This window comes from Pinus tabuliformis, chromosome 5_2, assembly GCF_031772625.1.
Source record: "Pinus tabuliformis cultivar Carrire ecotype Pingquan chromosome 5_2, CPIR1, whole genome shotgun sequence".
Lineage (NCBI taxonomy): Eukaryota > Viridiplantae > Streptophyta > Pinopsida > Pinales > Pinaceae > Pinus > Pinus tabuliformis.
Window position 1 is genome coordinate 462,823,712 of NC_142306.1, and position 17,616 is coordinate 462,841,327.

Consider the following 17,616-nt stretch of genomic DNA (forward strand, 5'->3'; position numbering starts at 1 on the left):
GTTTTATTCTTTGAAAACTGTAGTTTTTTTGAAACTGACTTTTTTGATGAATGTAGGGGTGATCGTGGTGGAGAGAGGTATCGGGTTGATATGGTGAAGTAGGAATTTATTGTTTTGACATGAGTAGGTCATCCCCTTGCTCTAGGGTTACTTTCTTTAGGATTCCCAAGCCATTGTAATTCCTACAAGATCATCCTGTGGGATTTCAGGGAATCCGGTAGAAAACACAGAACCCTTGCAAACTGAGGTAAATGAGTGGAAAAATGGAGGGAATGATGGAATGATAAAGGATAATGAATGGAGAAATAAAAACATGAGCTGGATAGGTCCCTTCTGATTCTATCTTGTTTCTCTAATCCTCCTCCTGCTGAAATGTAAACAATATTTTCAAAGTTTTCTTTTCTCTTTTCCTTTTTTTTTGTTGTTCTTTTTTTTTTCTCTTTTTGAAAGCAACTAGTCTGCCTCCAAGAGGTTTTCATCCTAGATGCTTGCCTTGGGCACCTCGAAAGAGGTTTTCACCCAGAGATATTCTTATTTCTCTATTTTTTTTTGTTTTGATACCATTGGGCTGCCTCAAGAGGTTTTTAACCCAACAGTGAGAATCAGGTGCCTCGTGGAGGTTTTCACCTGAGTCTACTTATTTTTCTCTTTTTTCTTTTTTTCTTTATTTCTTTTTTTTTCTTTTTCAGTGACTTGATGAGGTAGTAGCTGAGACTTTCTCCAACACCATCACTGTTTTGTTGATACCATCAATGAACTCTTGCTTTGACAATGGCTTCTTGTAAACCTTAAATCCGTGCCCATTAACAAGTAAAAGAATAGCCTCTGCATGTATGGTTCTAATATGCCCTGAACCATTATCATGACATTTCTCTATGACATAAGGCTCTAACCATCTAGTCCTTAACTTTCCTGTAAAGTCTTTATATTTGGAATCATATAACAAATCCCAATCACCTCCTTGAAATTGCTTGTCCTTGATGTTCTTGTCATGCCATATATTCCTCTGAATTTGAGTCACCTCTATTTGTAGGAGGGCCTGTATTTTGAACTCATCTAACCCATTCAACTAGATCAATCTCTCTTTTTGTTCACTGCTAAGATCTAGATCTAGTTGGGTTGCCATCCTCGATGTATTGTACTCAAATTCAATGGATAGCAGGACCTTCTTCCCATAGACCAACTCATAGGGTGTGAATCCAGTGGTGATCTTCCAGGGGGTATTATAGTTCCGGGTGGCCTCAACTAATCTATCTACCCAATCTTTTATGTTGCTGCTAACCACTTTGGTCAGAATGCCCTCTAGTGTTCCATTGGTCACCTCCACTTGCCCATTAGATTGTGGGTGATAGGGAGTGGAGGTTATATGCTTGATATTATGCTGGCTTAACAAGTCTTCAATCATGTTGGATGTAAACTGGCTACCTTATTTAGTGACCAGTTCTCTAAGATACCCAAAATTGTAAAATACATTTTCCCTTAAGAACTCAGCCACTTTCTCCTCTTTCACTACCTTGATTGCCTTGGTTTCAACCCACTTAGTCAAATAGTCAGTGCACACAATGATGTACTTTTTTTGAAAAGTGTGCAACAAGAAATGTTAAATTTAGGAAGTGCTAAAAATAGAACTGCTAAAAATAGCACTTCTAAAAATAGCAGTTTGGCCAATGAACATTTTTGCCACCTTCGGTGAGAGGTGAGACTATTAAAAATAACATCTTCTAAAAATAGCATTTCTGGGTCCCTTCTTATTTATAGCAGTCCTTGGTCTATCTATAGGAAGTAAATTTGAATTTGATATTAACAGCAGTTTGTAAATTAATTAATTAATTCATCTTGAGTTAATTAGCTAAGGAAAAGCAAACTTGAAGTCTTTATGAGAACATGAAATTATTTCTCCACTAATTGGGGAATGTGTCCTTGATTTGCTCCACCGATTGAGGAATTATGGATGAGTTCTATATTGAGAGGATCAGTTGACTTAGTTTAACTTAGTCAGTTTCAGTTTGATTAATTTAACAAGTTGTTAAAGTAATGAGATATAGTTTGTTGATGCTTTCATGCATGTGACAACTATTATTTTCAAATAATTGTGTATTCACTCATGGATAACTGATGCATGTCAGTTTAGACAGAGATCCAGTTGAGATGAGAGAAGGGACAATGTACTATCAGTTGGATGAATATTTTTCCTATAAAGGAAGCTCATCCATGATGAGGATTTATCTCCTTCAGGTTTGTGGAGTTATATCAGAGGTTAGTGAGTGTGTGAAGAGGCCAATTCACACAGATGGTAGCACTGGACCGCAAGCCAACTGCATAATGAAATAGGAGGCTTGGAGGGTAGAGGAGAAGGTTTGTGAGAATCCTTTGACTGTCTATGAGCAATAGAGGGATTGTAGTGAGAGCTGGATAGCTTTCGAGCTAAGGCTTTGTGTAATCCAAACTATATTTCCACTTGTATGATAATACAGAGATGGGGTTTTAGGCAGGTGCTTTCCCTAGGTAAATTCTTCTCTGTTATGTGTGATGGATTCCTTCTTATCAATTATACATGTTCTTATTGATGTTGCTCATGGTTGATTAAGCTTCCACAAAATTGTTTGTAAAATTACATCAAGTGTTTTGCTTTAGTACATTGCATTACCAGGTGATCTACAGGTGGGAAATTTCTACATGGTATCGGAGCTAGCTGATTCGTAGAAAAGTTTCTACATGGTATTAGAGCTAGCTGATTTGTAGAAAACTTCTATAGAATTTCTACATGGTATCGGAGCACAAGTGATGAAGGAGAGAACAATATGCTGAGAGGAGATTTCAAAGTTTTGAGTTTTGGGCCGAGAGTTTGCAGAGTATATCTAAAAATTTAAGTACAAAATTTTTAGAAAAAATAGAACATTTGGATTCCTTGTAGAAAAATACCCAAAATCAAAAAAAAAATTGGCTGAATCGGAGTTCAGATGAGGGAGATATCGTTGATTTAAAATCAGCTCTTTTTCTAGAAAATTTCATGACGACAGGAAAGTTGAAAGAGATTGGTGTGCCAGCAAAGAAATTGTATGCACTTGAGGTACAAGATGCATGCAAAGCCTTGAGGATCAAGGAAAAGGTTAGATACTTGGTGGTTGAGAGGGAGAGTAAATTACCTCTCAACATGCAGAGCTAGAAGAAGTCTCAGACAATTGTGGAGGGGCCACAATTGGTGCAATAGTTTCAGGAGGTTGGGGAGAAGCCACAACAAGGGAAGTTAAGAGGAGATTGAGTAGAGACATCTACTCATGCAGAGACCTATAGTAGGGGGAAACTTCGAGCTAGGTGGGCAGAGGGATCACATGCAGCCATACCTCCAGGAAGGAGGTGGGGCGATATAGAGTGATCGTCCTAAGGAGGAGGGATAGGATCCTTGAGGTACCCAACCTCTTGGATGAGACCTTGCTATGACAGCCCTAATGTGGAGTAGCAGGAACTGAATTATTGGGTAGAGACAGATGCGGATGGAGCGGCAGAGAGAGCTACAGTGTAGGGAATCCCAGGACAATGCAGAGCATGTAGGCTGCGACAATGCAAGAGGCACAAGTGTGTTGCACATTGTAGGGTAACACAGATAAGGGTGCAATGGAGTGAGATGCATGGAGATGTTGCAGTAGCGCAGAGGTCAAAGATGAAGAACTTGTCAGAAATAGGTAGAGCTTCAACATCAGAGTATCTTTCTAGCCTAACAGAGTGGTCATTTGGGAGTTTTTTTTTGTTCCGAGTGTTGATGGAGCAAACACACATGGTAGATGTGTTGCATCCAGAACATTCCAGAGTTACAGGATCGGGTTCGAGAGGAAGCCTTTCTTGTTGAGAGGGAGCGTTGAAAAGTGTGCAACAAGAAATGCTAAATTTAGGAAGTGCTAAAAATAGAACTAATAAAAATAGAACTTCTAAAAATAGCAGTTTGGCCAATGAGCATTTGGCCACCTTGGGTGAAAGGTGAAATTGCTAAAAATAACATCTTCTAAAAATAGCTTTTCTGGGTTCTTTCCTATTTATAGCAGTCCCTAGTCTATTTATAGGAAGTAAATTCAAATTTGATGTTAACAACAGTTTGTAAATTAATTAATTAATTCATCTTGAGTTAATTAGTTAAGGAAAAGCAAACTTGAAGTCCTTATGAGAACATACAATTATTTCTCCACTAATTGGGGAATGTGTCCTTGATTTGCTCCACTGATTGAGGAATTAAGGATGAGTATGGCTCCATCAACTGTCATACTATCCTCCTTGGCAAACCTCATACCTCTGCTTTCCATGTCAAACTCCAAGAAAGAGAGAAAGTCATTAAAAATCTATATATCTCTGGGTACGCAGTTTCTCTTAGCCTTACCTGCGTGTACGCACCTCAAGTTCACAATACCTGCGTACTTGTACGCTCTTTATGTAAAGCAATGGGTGCGTACTCCTGTAAAGGTCAAAAGGCGCAAGTTTCACTCCAAAAATGTTACTTGTGGTCATTTCTAGAGCATTCTAGAAGCTTGTTTGACGTGTATGAAGCGCCTCCAAGTGGTTCATGTATCCCTACCAAAGAGGAACTTATCCCATCAAGAGGGGAGCTATCCCATCCAAAGAGGGGCTTATCCCATTGATGGTGGACCTGAATAACTTCCTCTAGAGCACTATAAATACAGGCATTGGGCCAAAGGGAGGGGAAGTTGAAAGCTGAACATTCCTAAGGGTAGATGCTGCTGGAATTAGGACTCCCTTGTAAAGCTTGAGAGGAGAGATTCCCATCCTTTCCTAGCCTTATTTGAGAGTGGGTGAGCTGATCAAAGTAAAGGAAAACTCTTGCTGGACCCTAGGAGGGACTTGTACAACACCAAGGCTCAGGTTGTAATGGTTCCTTTTGTTTCCTCTTAATGCAAATGAACTCATTTTTCTCAACAGATTGTTATTCATGATTTGTTTCATATACTCCTTGGTTTGTATGATAGATATGAATTTTTTATGAGTTTATCAGGTGTTATTTAATCTTTTGGCTTGTTAGTGAATGCAGGTTTCGAAGAGAAGGAGGAGCTCATCCGGATCGGCGAGGCTGGACTACTACAAAGCGTTGGACTAAAGGTATGTTAAAATCACCTGATTACTTGTATTCTCAATGCATGTTTAGAGAAAGGTAGTGTTTATTTGTCTTGTTTGTCACTAGAAAGCTTTTGCTTCTAGGGAGGTCGGTTGTGTCTGCACTATCAACTCTTTCCGCATGACAAAATGGCGACTCCACTGGGGACTCCATTGATGTGAATGTTTTTTCCTTTGTATGAAATTTTGATCTGAGAAAAGTCGTTTGTTTTCTGGTTTTTGGCTGTCTGACTGTGTTTTTGGGTGGGCTAGCTTAGGGTTAAATTAGATTTTATTTTTTCTTTGTTTTGCTAGAAGTACGCAGCCTCTGAGTTGAGCACAGTGCGTACCTGTACGCACTGTAGCTTTGTGCACAGAGCGTACCCGCACCTGTGCAAACAGGTCGCCTGCGTACCCTGTCAAAATTAAGAAATTTTCAATTTTCTTCTTTTTGCCTTTTAGATTTTGTTTTTAATTTGTTTTTTCTACCCAGATCCACTGGTTTTCTGCCATAAATCTTCACCTAAGCTTGTTTCGTCAGTGTCGAGAGTTTTAGTGAAATTCATAGAGGTTTTGCCTTAGGGTTTGATTTTTAACTGGTCCTGTAGTGACTTTGGTGTTAGAGGTTGTCAAACTTTGGATCTCCTTGGTTTTGTTCAGTCCTCTTAGGAGTCGGGCCTGTCATAGAATTCACCCTTGTGAGAGACCTACCATTGCGTCTTCTCTTTGCGAATCTTGAAAAAGTTTGTTATTTGAACTTTAAATTTTATTCTTGAGAAAATAACAAAATATTTTGATTTTTGTTTTTGACTGGTTTTTGGTTCTGCATTAACTAGTCCTTAGTTACATTTTGACTGAGTAAAACATCCAGGAATCATCTTTAGTAAGCTTTTGACTCGTTAGATTTACTTTTAGGTGCTTTTCTCTTAGATTTGCTTTTGGTTGAAATTGAGTTGATTTGATTGCCATAGCTTTTTTAACTTTGATTTTTGTTAAAGTAAGTTTTACATGCTTTATTAATTAGGAAAAAATACAAAAACATCTTTTGAAGGAAAGTTTTCTTTGGTAGCATTTGAGTCTTTGAAAGAAAAAGGAATTTTCATGAAGTGATTAGTGGTCATGTGTCATATGTTTTGAAAAGATAAAGAGTTTGTTTCTTTGTTTTTCATTGCCGAGAAAGTTGTCTTTATATCAAGTTTGCATTCTCCAACTCTCTTAGCTAGGGAATTCATTGAAAAAGGAAAAATTAGTGTAAATCATCCTAAGTGCATCTTTTTAGTGGATTTCGATCGAGTCTACACACCATCAATTTCATCTCCACTACCTTTTGTCTTAAAGAAAAGCCATAAAATTAACGCTTAAAGTAAAATCAATTTAGTAACTTTTATTTACTAGGGCTCTGAAACACCAATATAGATCAGGCTAGTGTCTTGGAGTAGGAGAGTAATTAACTCTCCAAGACAGCAAAACCAAACAAGTAGCTCATCTTGTGGTAGGATAAATCCAACTGTTTCATTTGTACTCTGGGAAAGCTCCTCTTAAAGGAGAAGCACGAGACCGTGTCCGAACCAGTGAGGGGATCAATCCTCCTTCATTGGGAAAGACACCAGATACGCACGTACTACAAACGGTAAACCTCGGATTATTGTCGAGGAGCCTGGGGTCACTTGTCGGTAAACCTTGGATTATTGTCAAGGAGCTGGCAAGGGGATTGAGCTTGTTACTCTGCCCTTGAGTGCCATCGGGTCGTAGACTGTTCCCCCAAGTGCATTTGTTGCTTTTGGTAACCTTAGTGACCATTATCTTTAGTATTCTACCGAGGTGACGGTGGAGGGAAGATCCCACTGTACCTGGAGCAGACGTCGGCTAGACTCACTTGGATTTTCCGGGGGGTTCACTTCACTCGAGACGGTTAAAGTGGAGGAACTTGTGCCGGTCTATTCATTAAGCAGGTTTCCGGGGTAACTGTTCCGCCCACCACTTCTATACTGAATTCGGTGATGTTGGGTTTCATCTCCAACTAGTGTTTTCGGTCCGGAAGGCTACTGTTTGTGTATGGTTTGACGCCCTAGATTCTTTAGGCGTGTGATTCAAATTTGTTTGGTTCTTTAGAGACTTTAGGTGGTTTGTTTTAACTGTGGCTGAATTACCGAGACAGTCCCGTAGACTTCGGGGCAAGTCTCCTGAGATTGTTACCGTGGCCGATTTGTTGAGGAAGTCCCGTAGATTGTGGGGTGAACCTCCTGAAGAGGTCCCGAGTCATTACGAAGGTTTGAAGGTCCTTGTAACTCCTAGTGGTAGTAAAGTAGGTTCACCTGAAGAAGGAGAATCGTCATTGGTAGTCCATCCAGATTACCAAGGTCTAGAAACAGGTTATAATCCTGAAGCTGTTGCAGTTTCCGAGCTTGCTGGTAGTTTTTCATCTACTAGTGATATAGGCAAAGAACCTGAAATATCTGAACCTGTTACTCCAACTTCTAGTGCACCTGATTCACCTAGGGTAGAAAGAGTCATCACCGAAAATCTTCCTGCTGGTTTGATAGCTATTGAATAACTTGCTCCAAAGGAAGAATTTGGCATATCTATCCTTGAAGATCAACCTACTATTGATCTAAGGGAGCGTGAATCTATCTTTTACAGTCCTCCTAGAAGTACTACTTGGTACCTTTCATTAACCAATTATTTAGACAACTCAGGGATAAGTTTTTCTCCACCTCGTACTCCTTTTCCACCTGGAGGTATTTATATTCCTGTAAATATGTCTGGTCAGTCGTTCGTGTTCACTCAATCTCCTGAATCTTTCTTGTACGGCGGTCCTTCTGTTCCCTCTGGGTATCAGTCACTTTCTGGTACTTTTGTGGGAGCATCTCCTCAACCCATTGAACATGGGTTATTAGCTGGAAACAATGGTAATAAACCGTTGGGTGTAGGAGACATTTACATGATGTCAGGTTCAGTTCCTGGTTCTCAACCTCAAGTTGGCCAATTACGCCTGGGGGGCAGCCTCAATTAACACCTGGGGGGCAACCTCAAGGACAGTATGTACCCATAGTACAATACATTCCTCAAGGTCAACCCCAGCCTCAATATGTACCCCAGGGTCAACCTCAGTATCAGTATTTACCTCAAGGGTATCAACCTCAAGGTTAAGGTCAACCCCAGTATTAGTATTTACCTCAAGGTTATCAACCTCAAGGTCAATACTCGAGTCAAGGTTATCAACCACCTCAAGGTCAATCATATGTTCAAGGTACGGGAACTGTGCCTTTCAGTTATCAATCTTACCCTCAATCCATTTATGGATCTCAATATCCTCAACCTGTCATGGGTCAATACCCTGGAATGAACATAGTGTGGGATCCATCGCAAGTTCAACAGGTATTGCAGCCAAGTGTACAGTTGTCATCTCAAGCTGGACAACCCTTAGTTACTGGTCCATCCCAGCAACCAGTCCAGTCTAATGTTCAAACTTCTGTAACTTCGGTAGTTACTCAGTCGCCAATTACACCTAGTACTCCATCTCAAACGGCTGCTGCAACTACTGCAACATCTAATCCTTCCACCACACTTGCTTCTGGAGTATCGACAACTCCGGTTTCTACTATCTCTGCAACTACTCCTCAGACATCTTTACCATTGTCTGGATCTAAGATTCAAACTACGGTTCAGATGCCTGTAGGACAGCCTGGTTTAAGTACGGTTGTCACTAGTCAACCACAATTCACTTATCAACCGTACCAGGGACAGTACCAATACGGGCCTGCTGTCCAACAGCCGGTTTACCAGTATCAACCGTATCCTGGGTACACTTATCAACAACCTCAGCAACCCCAGTACGGTCCGGTTAATCCTGGTTTTCCAGGAGGATATAATATCCCGAATGCAATTCCTATTCCAAGTTATCCTGGATATCCTCCTCCTGGGACTGGTCTTGTGACCCAGAGTTTTAGGGATCGTAATCGGCAATTACCATTTATCGCAACTTTGGATTTACCAGACTTGTCGCGCCTAACGAACGATCCAATAAATTATCTTCCGTTCTGGCCGCCAATGCCAAATAAGTTTCCCAGTGATATACCCAAGTTCGAAGGTAAGTCTGGAGAGGATCCGTCCAATCATGTGATGACTTACCACCTCTGGTGTGCTTCAAATTCCATTTCGGATGATTCGATCCACTTACGTCTTTTCCAGCGTACGCTCATTGGTCTCGCGGCCAAGTGGTACATTGAGTTACCACGGGCCTCTTTTTACAATTTTAGTCAGTTAGCTACCTCGTTCCTAACTCATTTTCAGTTGCTGGTCAGATATGATAATGGCACGGAGCTACTAACTTCATTAAAACAGTCGACGTCCACTTATATTTCCGATCATATACATGAATGGAGACGTCGACGGCGATTAGTGAAAGTTTTTATCCCGGACCAAATCTTAGCTGAATGGTTTGTTAAATCATTATTACAGAAGATTACTAAAGATGTAGCTAAGGCCGGAGTAGTTATTGAGGAGCAAGTAATTGCTCAAGCGCAGTACCTTGACTTAGTTTACACTCAGTCAGGTACGTTACATGAAAAGATCCCAGATCTTCCAAAGTCAAATCAAATCGCTGCTACTCCTTCGGGATCTCATGCTGCTGATGGCATGATTGGTTCGGTAAATACTAAAAGCAAGAAGAAATCTTCAAATAATTCTTCGCCCATTATAACCTTACCAGATTCCCCGACAAGAGAGTCTTCTCCTGAAATTTCCGCCGATATTCACGCTGTAGAGTCATCTACGGCTAAATCAAAAAACGGTGGGAAGAAGAAGGGTAAGAAGAAGGGTAAAGCAGACAAGACTCCAAAGGAGAAAATAGAAAAGTCGGAAACCAATGACGAAAAGCGCAAACCTCGATATCCTTGTCTTATTTGTGAAGAGGATCATTTTACAAGAGATTGCCCCCATCGGGCCGAGGTTGTGAAAAATATTCAAAGGTTCCTCAACTCCTGCTGTTTTGAAAGATCCATTTCCAAAGCAGGAGAGTAAGATGATAGGTTCTTCCTCGAGTGCCACTGAAGAACCCATATTGATGATGTCTCATGTAAGGATTGCGACTCGATCGCAAGATTATGGTAGTAAAAGTCCTGTTGATGGATCGAAAGAAGCATAATCTTCTCATTCAAATCCATCAACCTCAGCTCCCGGTTCCGATCCACTACAGATCGAGAAACCTAACCCTGACTTAGTAATAAAACCGCCCGCCAAGGGTGTACTTCAAAGGTCTGCTTTCAATCCACATGCGAGAGCGGCCCAGAATTACAACATTGTTGAGGATTTAGCTGTTTCACCCTCAGCAATGTCGGCTTTAGAAGTGCTGCAATCATGTCCAGCACAGCGAAAATTACTTTTGTCGGCTATAGGAGCTGTTCATGTTCAGGACCCGAACCTGATAATCTTTGATCTAGAAAATAGTACACCGCGTCTCCCTCATCAGATGGCTTTCTAGATTCCAGTGATAGTCAAAAACAGGCCTATTCATCAGACTGTAATTGATGAGGGAGCTTCCACGTGTATTATGTCGATTCAGTGTTGGAGATCGCTTGGTTCTCCTTCACTGAACCAATCCCCGACAATTCTTAAGGCCTTTGATGGCCGTGGGTTTCATCCGTTTGGCATTTTACAGGATTTGCCTATAGGGGTTGAAGGAAAAACCGTTAGTCTGGATGTGGAGGTGGTTGATGCCCCTCTGGACTACAACCTTCTCTTGGGTCGAAGTTGGTCTTACGCTATGACAGCGGTTGTTTCATCGGTCTTCAGAGTAATAAAGTTTCCACATAATGGCAACATCGTGACAATAGACCAGCTGACTTATTTTTCATCCGACCCAGCCTCTTCAGAGAGTATCCAACATGTCGGTAAAACGACTATCCCTTATAAGGATGTTGGCGTAGGATTAGTTAAAGATTCCGGTTTACTGGGAACTTTTCCTTTTCTTCCAATCAACGCAGACCCTTCATTCGCATTCATTCATATGATTACGTCAGATACTATTATTTACGATGATCCTTGGATTGTCCCATCTGAATCTGAGATAGACTCATTCGGTGATGCAATGCCTTTGAGTCCATATGAAATTTCTTATGAAGCCGTGCAGTCTTTTTCCGACACAAGTTCAACCCAAATCGACCAAATGAATGTGGTCTGTGAGGAATCCCTTTTCGCGTCAACCTCGGAGTTAATAACGTTTCCCGAAGTTGTGTCATCTGACGAACAACTTTGTGAAGTCCTGTGTGTAGACGATTTACCATGGGAAGATCTCCATCATAGATCTTCGTTTTTACCTGAGGATGATCGTTTTGAAAATGATTTCTCATCAATCTTTACAGCTGAATATGTCAAAGACGCTCAGAGTCCAATGAAACATCCTGATTCAGAGCTGAATTTGGGAAACGTTTCTCGCACTATTCCCATTGACATTTCAGTAAAGCCCGGAATTGTTGAACACATTCATATAGGTGCCTCGTGTTCAGATGACGAAATTCAAACATACAAGGCCCTATTTCAAGAATTTCGCGACGTGTTTGCCTGGTCCTATGAGGAAATGCCAGGAATTGATCCCTCCATTGTTGTTCATGAGATCAAGACTTACCCGGACGCTAAACCCGTTCGGCAACGTCTGCGTCAGATACACCCTCGAAAAGCGGTTGCAATTAAAGCAGAAGTTGAGAAGCTGTTGAAAGCAGGTTTCATTTATCCGATCCCGTTAACGGATTGGGTATCGAATATTGTTCCGGTTAACAAAATGCAGGGAACAATAAGAATATGTATCGACTATAGGGATATCAATCGTGCTTGTCCCAAGGACAACTATCCAACGCCCTATATCGATCAAATAATTGATGATTGTGCCGGCAGTGAAATATTTTCCTTTATGGATGGTTTTTCCGGTTACAACCAAATCAATATTCTACCTGCCGATCAACCAAAAACGGCTTTCATTTGTCCATGGGGGACATTTTCTTATTGCAAATTACCTTTTGGGCTTAAGAATGCCGGAGCCACTTTTCAAAGGGCGATGTCTTATGCATTTCATGACATCAAGAACATTGTGCAACCGTATCTCGATGATTTGCCTGCTCACTCCTTACATCGAGCTGATCACCTTGTCCATTTACGAGCAATTTTTATGAGGTGTAGGCATTATTGTATACGGTTGAACCCACACAAATGTGTCTTCTGCATAGAAGTAGGACGATTGCTGGGATTTGTAGTTTCAAAAGGCGACATTCACGTCGATCCCTCGAAGGTCGAAGCTATCATCAAATTGCCTCCTCCTTCGAGTATGCGCCAACTCCAAAGTTTGCAAGGGAAAGCAAACTTTTTATGCCAATTCATTCCTAACTATGTCGAGATTACCAAGGATTTTACCCAGTTGTTGAAACAAAATGCTCAATTCTCTTGGGATGAGATAGCTCAGAAATCTTTTGATGCGCTAAAGCACGCGTTGACCCATGCACCGTTGCTGCATCCTCCCAACTACAACCAGGATTACTTTTTGTACCTCGCCACCGCTCATTCCACCATTGGAATGGTCTTAGTACAGGAAGATGAATTCGAAACGGAACATGTGATATATTATCTTAGTAGGACATTAAATCCCACTGAGCTAAAATATTCGCTTGTGGAGAAATTGGCCCTGGCAGCTGTTCAGGTTGTCCAACGTTTTCGTCATTACATTCTTCTCCGTAAAACTACAGTCATTTCGGATTGCAACCCTATGATTTATATTTTGACTAAACAATTGCTAGGGGGCAAGTACTCTAAATGGATCGTTATCCTGTAGGAGTTCGACTTGGAGTTTGAAAAATCTAAGTCTAAGAAATCTTTAGTTTTTGCAGAGTTGATGTGTGACTTCCCGCGTGCTGACACGGAAACTGTGGCAGAGGAAGCCATTGCGGATGAATCTCTGTTTCTCATCAACACTTTAGATCCGTGGTATGGGGATATAATAGTCTATCTCCAAACCCAATCCTTTCGGCCCGAAGCTTCAAAGTCGGAACGTCGGAAAATTCGATTCCAGTCCCAACAGTACAAAATTATTGGAGATACTCTTTATCGTCGTGGGGCAGATTTGGTTTTTCGTCGTTGCTTAACTCATGAAGAGGCAGAAAGGGCTGTGAATGACTGTCATTCTGGAGCGTGTGGCAGTCATATGTCTGGGTATGCCACAACCCAGAAGGTGTTGCGTGCTGGCTACTTCTGGCCATCCATGTTTAAAGATTGTATCATTGCGGTCCGAAAATGCCACAACTGTCAAGTGTTTGATCGCAAGATGCGCGCACCACCTGCTCCTCTCCACCCTATAATTTCCGTTGGTCCTTTTGCTAAATGGGGTATCGATTTTATTACATGTAACCCTCACTCGGCCGGGGGGCATGCGTATATCATCCTTGCGGTTGATTATTTTACTAAGTGGGCCGAGGCGATGCCTACATTCGAGTCAGACGGCAAGACAGTTGCGATTTTCATATTCAATCATATTATTGCTAGGTTTGGTGTCCCACAAGCGATAATCACTGACCATGGGCGCCATTTTCGAAACATTATGATGACAGAACTTACAGGCCAGCTTGGTTTACGTCATGATAGTTCTACTCATTATCCCCAAGCAAACGGTTTGGTTGAGTCCATCAACAAAGTTCTAGTTATCATGATCCGACGAATCATTGGTATTCATTGGTCGAATTGGCACAACATGTTATTTTCAGCGCTTTGGGCGTACCGAACCTCAGTGAAAACATCAACAGGGTTCACTCCTTTCCAACTAGTTTATGGTTTGGAAGTAGTGTTGCCCATTGAATGTGAAATCCCATCACTTCAAATGGCTGTCGAATTACTTCCAACTACTTCCGAAGAGGAGAAGCGTCTATTATACTTAGCTAAATTAGATGAGACTCGACGTGACGCTGCATTGTCAATCGAGACTCACGCAAAAAGGATGAAAGCTCAGTATGATTGCAACGTGACCCCTCGTAATTTTTCGAAAGGAGACCTAGTGCTATTATATGATCAAGCTAACGATAAATTAGGTGCTGGAAAATTCGTTCCTATGTGGCATGGGCCCTACATTGTCAAGCGAAAGCTAGCAAAAGGGGCCTATGAGCTGGTAGATTTTGATGGGGACTCTTTGGGTAAGCCCAGAAATGGACTTTACCTAAAGAGGTATTATGCTTAAATGATGGGTATGGAGATTTAGTTAGGTTAGTTTTTCTTTCTAGCTGGTGTGTTTGTTAGTATAGACAGTGTGCTTAGCTTAGAAAGTGTATTTTTCGTCGTTATTCTGGCTTATCTTGGTTTTACTCTTAATATTGCAGATGTCGACGCCTCTCCAAACGTACATCAGATTCGCTGATGGTGCTTGTCATAGTACACGGAATATCTCTTCCGCAACTTGGGTTATCTATTCGCCCTCTGACGAGTTAGTTTCTATGCATGGGGTGAGCCTCGGTCAAACAACAAACAACATTGCAGAATACAGTGCAGTGATTGAGTTATTATCTGAATCTATTTCATTTGGGATTCGGAGTTTGATAGTGAGGTTAGATTCTGAACTCGTTGTATTACAGCTTAATAGAGTATATGCCATTAGAAACCCAGTGTTATTAAGGTTATTTTTGAGAGTGCGCCTCTTGGAACGTGAATTTGATTACATTTAATATCAGCATATTCCAAGGTCATTAAATACATTAGCAGATGAAATTGATTCTCGAATGTTAGACAGACATTTGCGATAATCATAAATGAAAATTTAAAAACATTTCATCATACATGTTTAACAAGATAAGCCGGTAATAATGATATATATATAGATAGGAGTGTGTCAAAAAATATGCATCGTCTTCGATCATAGGTTGAAAAACACCTTATGATCGGAAAAAATGATAAGTACAAAAAACCAAAATGTCACATGTGTCTACAAAAAGTGACTAGCCAATCGCTGGTGGTGCTCTCTATACGACACCACTGCCCGCGCTACCCTACACAGGAACCTCCTGAAGGGTCCTGGGACTGCGACCACATAGCGTTGAAGTCGGATAGGAATATCGTCTATAGTCGTCTCTGGTATGTCCGCCGTGAGACACTCTAGGTCCTGTTCCAACTCGGCTAAGGTCTCTGCGGCCGCATCCTGTGGAGCCGATGCTGGTGCAACTGGTACTCTTCTCTCGAATGGTGTTATAGACATTTTTGTGCCTTACAGCATGAAGCATGAAATGTCCATAATCTAAGGGATCCAAAGTCCCTAAACATGTTGTTCCTACCCCTAGAGGAACAAGGTCAGCAAACCACAACACTGAATATCAGTTCTCCACCTGAAAACACTCAAAAACAAGCTAATTCTGGATCATGTCAACTGCTCCACTGAGCATCTGCGCTGAATGTCAACTGCTCCACTATGTACCTACGCTGAATGTCAACTACAAAGAAGGATACCTGCGCTGGGCGAGTTTGGCCAAGTGGCACAGTCATTCCTCAAGGTGTCAATGCCCAGGAAGCTTCCAAAATGACACTTGGATCAGAGAATTCGACTGGTGATGAGTAAGAGGGTCTAGATCTCCAAGTGGAAGCAAGAACCTCCAAGTGGACTCAAGAACTGAAGAATAACTGAAGTGGGAGAGGACACTAGTCAGCTTCATGCCAGCCTCAAGCTGACTCATCCTTTCTCCAAAACTCCTATATATAGAGCTCTCTCATGAGGTCTAAGGAGGCTGGAATCTTGTGAATGTAAGGAAGTGTTGTTGGTTTGAGTTTAGAACTATTGGGTGATTTGCTTGAAGGAGGTGAAGAGGAGATTTATTTCTGCTGGGAGGTGATGCTGGATTGGGCCTCTTATGGTTGTATCACTTCCTGAACTTTACTTCTTCCATTAATAAAGCATTTGAGGTTCTTCTATATGCATGTGTCTCAATGGTGTATTGTTATACTTGTATATTTGATTTATTCTAATCCTTGAATCAGTTATGAATGTATGCTTCTTGTAGTTTCCCTCTCTTGCCATTTTGCAGGATCTTGTTGTAGCTGGGCCAGTGAAAGAGCAAGGAGCTGGGAGCAAGCAGCAAAGAGAGAAGATTGGATCAATCATTAGCGAAAGACATCGGTTAGTGGATCTCTTTCTCCCCTCTTTTACATCTCATAAAGAAGTAATCTCAAATAGCTTTACTTTGATTGTTGCTGAGGTACTATCACCCTTAGAGTGGGATAGGGTCATTCCGTATTGGATACTTTTCCCAACAACAAATTGGTGACTCCACTGGGGATCGTATCTTGTTGGTTGTTTGTGTTTTTTCTATTCATTTCATAAACACAGGGAGTACCGAATCGAACTGCATTTGGATCTTTCAAATGCAAAGTAGAGGGCAGCTACTCTAGCTCAGTTTCTGGGCATGTTTATGATTTGAAGAGCTGATCCACAAGGACTCTGAACAGCTCTTAGTGATAGCTTTTCATCTTCCTTTTCATCCCTTAGTGTGTACTTGATTGATAGCTTTTGATTTGGCCAAAAACTATGAATTTTTGAGCAATCTGTGACCCGGAAACTGAGAAAAACGAAAGTTTATCTCTTCAATGCAGGCACTATGAAGGCAGTCTGCATTTCAGCGTAGATCCCGAAGGGGCTACCTGCGCTGAATGTCAAACTGACAGTGTACCACCTGCGCTGAACCAGTTTTGCCTAGTGCTACTGGGGTTCCCTGCTGTTTATTGCCCTGTTTTCATCCTTGTTTTTGCAGCCTATTGTCAGTCAATGTACCTATCTGAAACCAACTTTCCTTGCCACTATTCCGCCTTGGTTGTATAAAGAAAATGTATTTGTTCTTTGTGTATTTCTTACATCATTTGCAGTTTCCCATAACGAAAGTGAACTAGTCTTGCTGTGGCCTCTTAGATCTAGACCTGTGATTAAGTGTCGTTTTGATCTTAAGAGTTAGTTTGTTTGCTGTTCATAGCTGATTGAGATTTTTCTTTCGTCATATGGTTTGAATTTATATATTTCTAGTGTCGAAACAAGTAAATCTTAAGGTGTCTTTTGATTTTGGACAAGCTTGTTTGCTTTCACTTGAAATTGAATTCAAAGTTATACAACACCTTTCTTTTTGTATTACATCAACATTAAGAAAGAGAAAAGAAATTCCTGCATTGTGCATGTGCATTTTGACAGCTTGCATGTTGATTTAGGAAAAGTGCATTAGTGTGTGCTCTATGATCTGTGTGAAAAGATGATGTCTTTCTTTTCCCTCAGTAGTTAAGATTTTCAAAGTTGAAAGATTGAAAAGCTTGCTTATCATCTTAGACTGCATTTAGGAGTGTTATCATACATCACGTGGTGATCCATAAAGGCAAACTGCTAAACAAGATCAACCTTAAAATAAATTGAATTTACATAACAACGCTTTGAAACATAACGCAAACACATAGAGGTCTAAGCTAGAGACGTGTTCCAGCGTCGTTAAACGTGATATCTTAGCGTTGAGTGGTTGGGTGATTCCT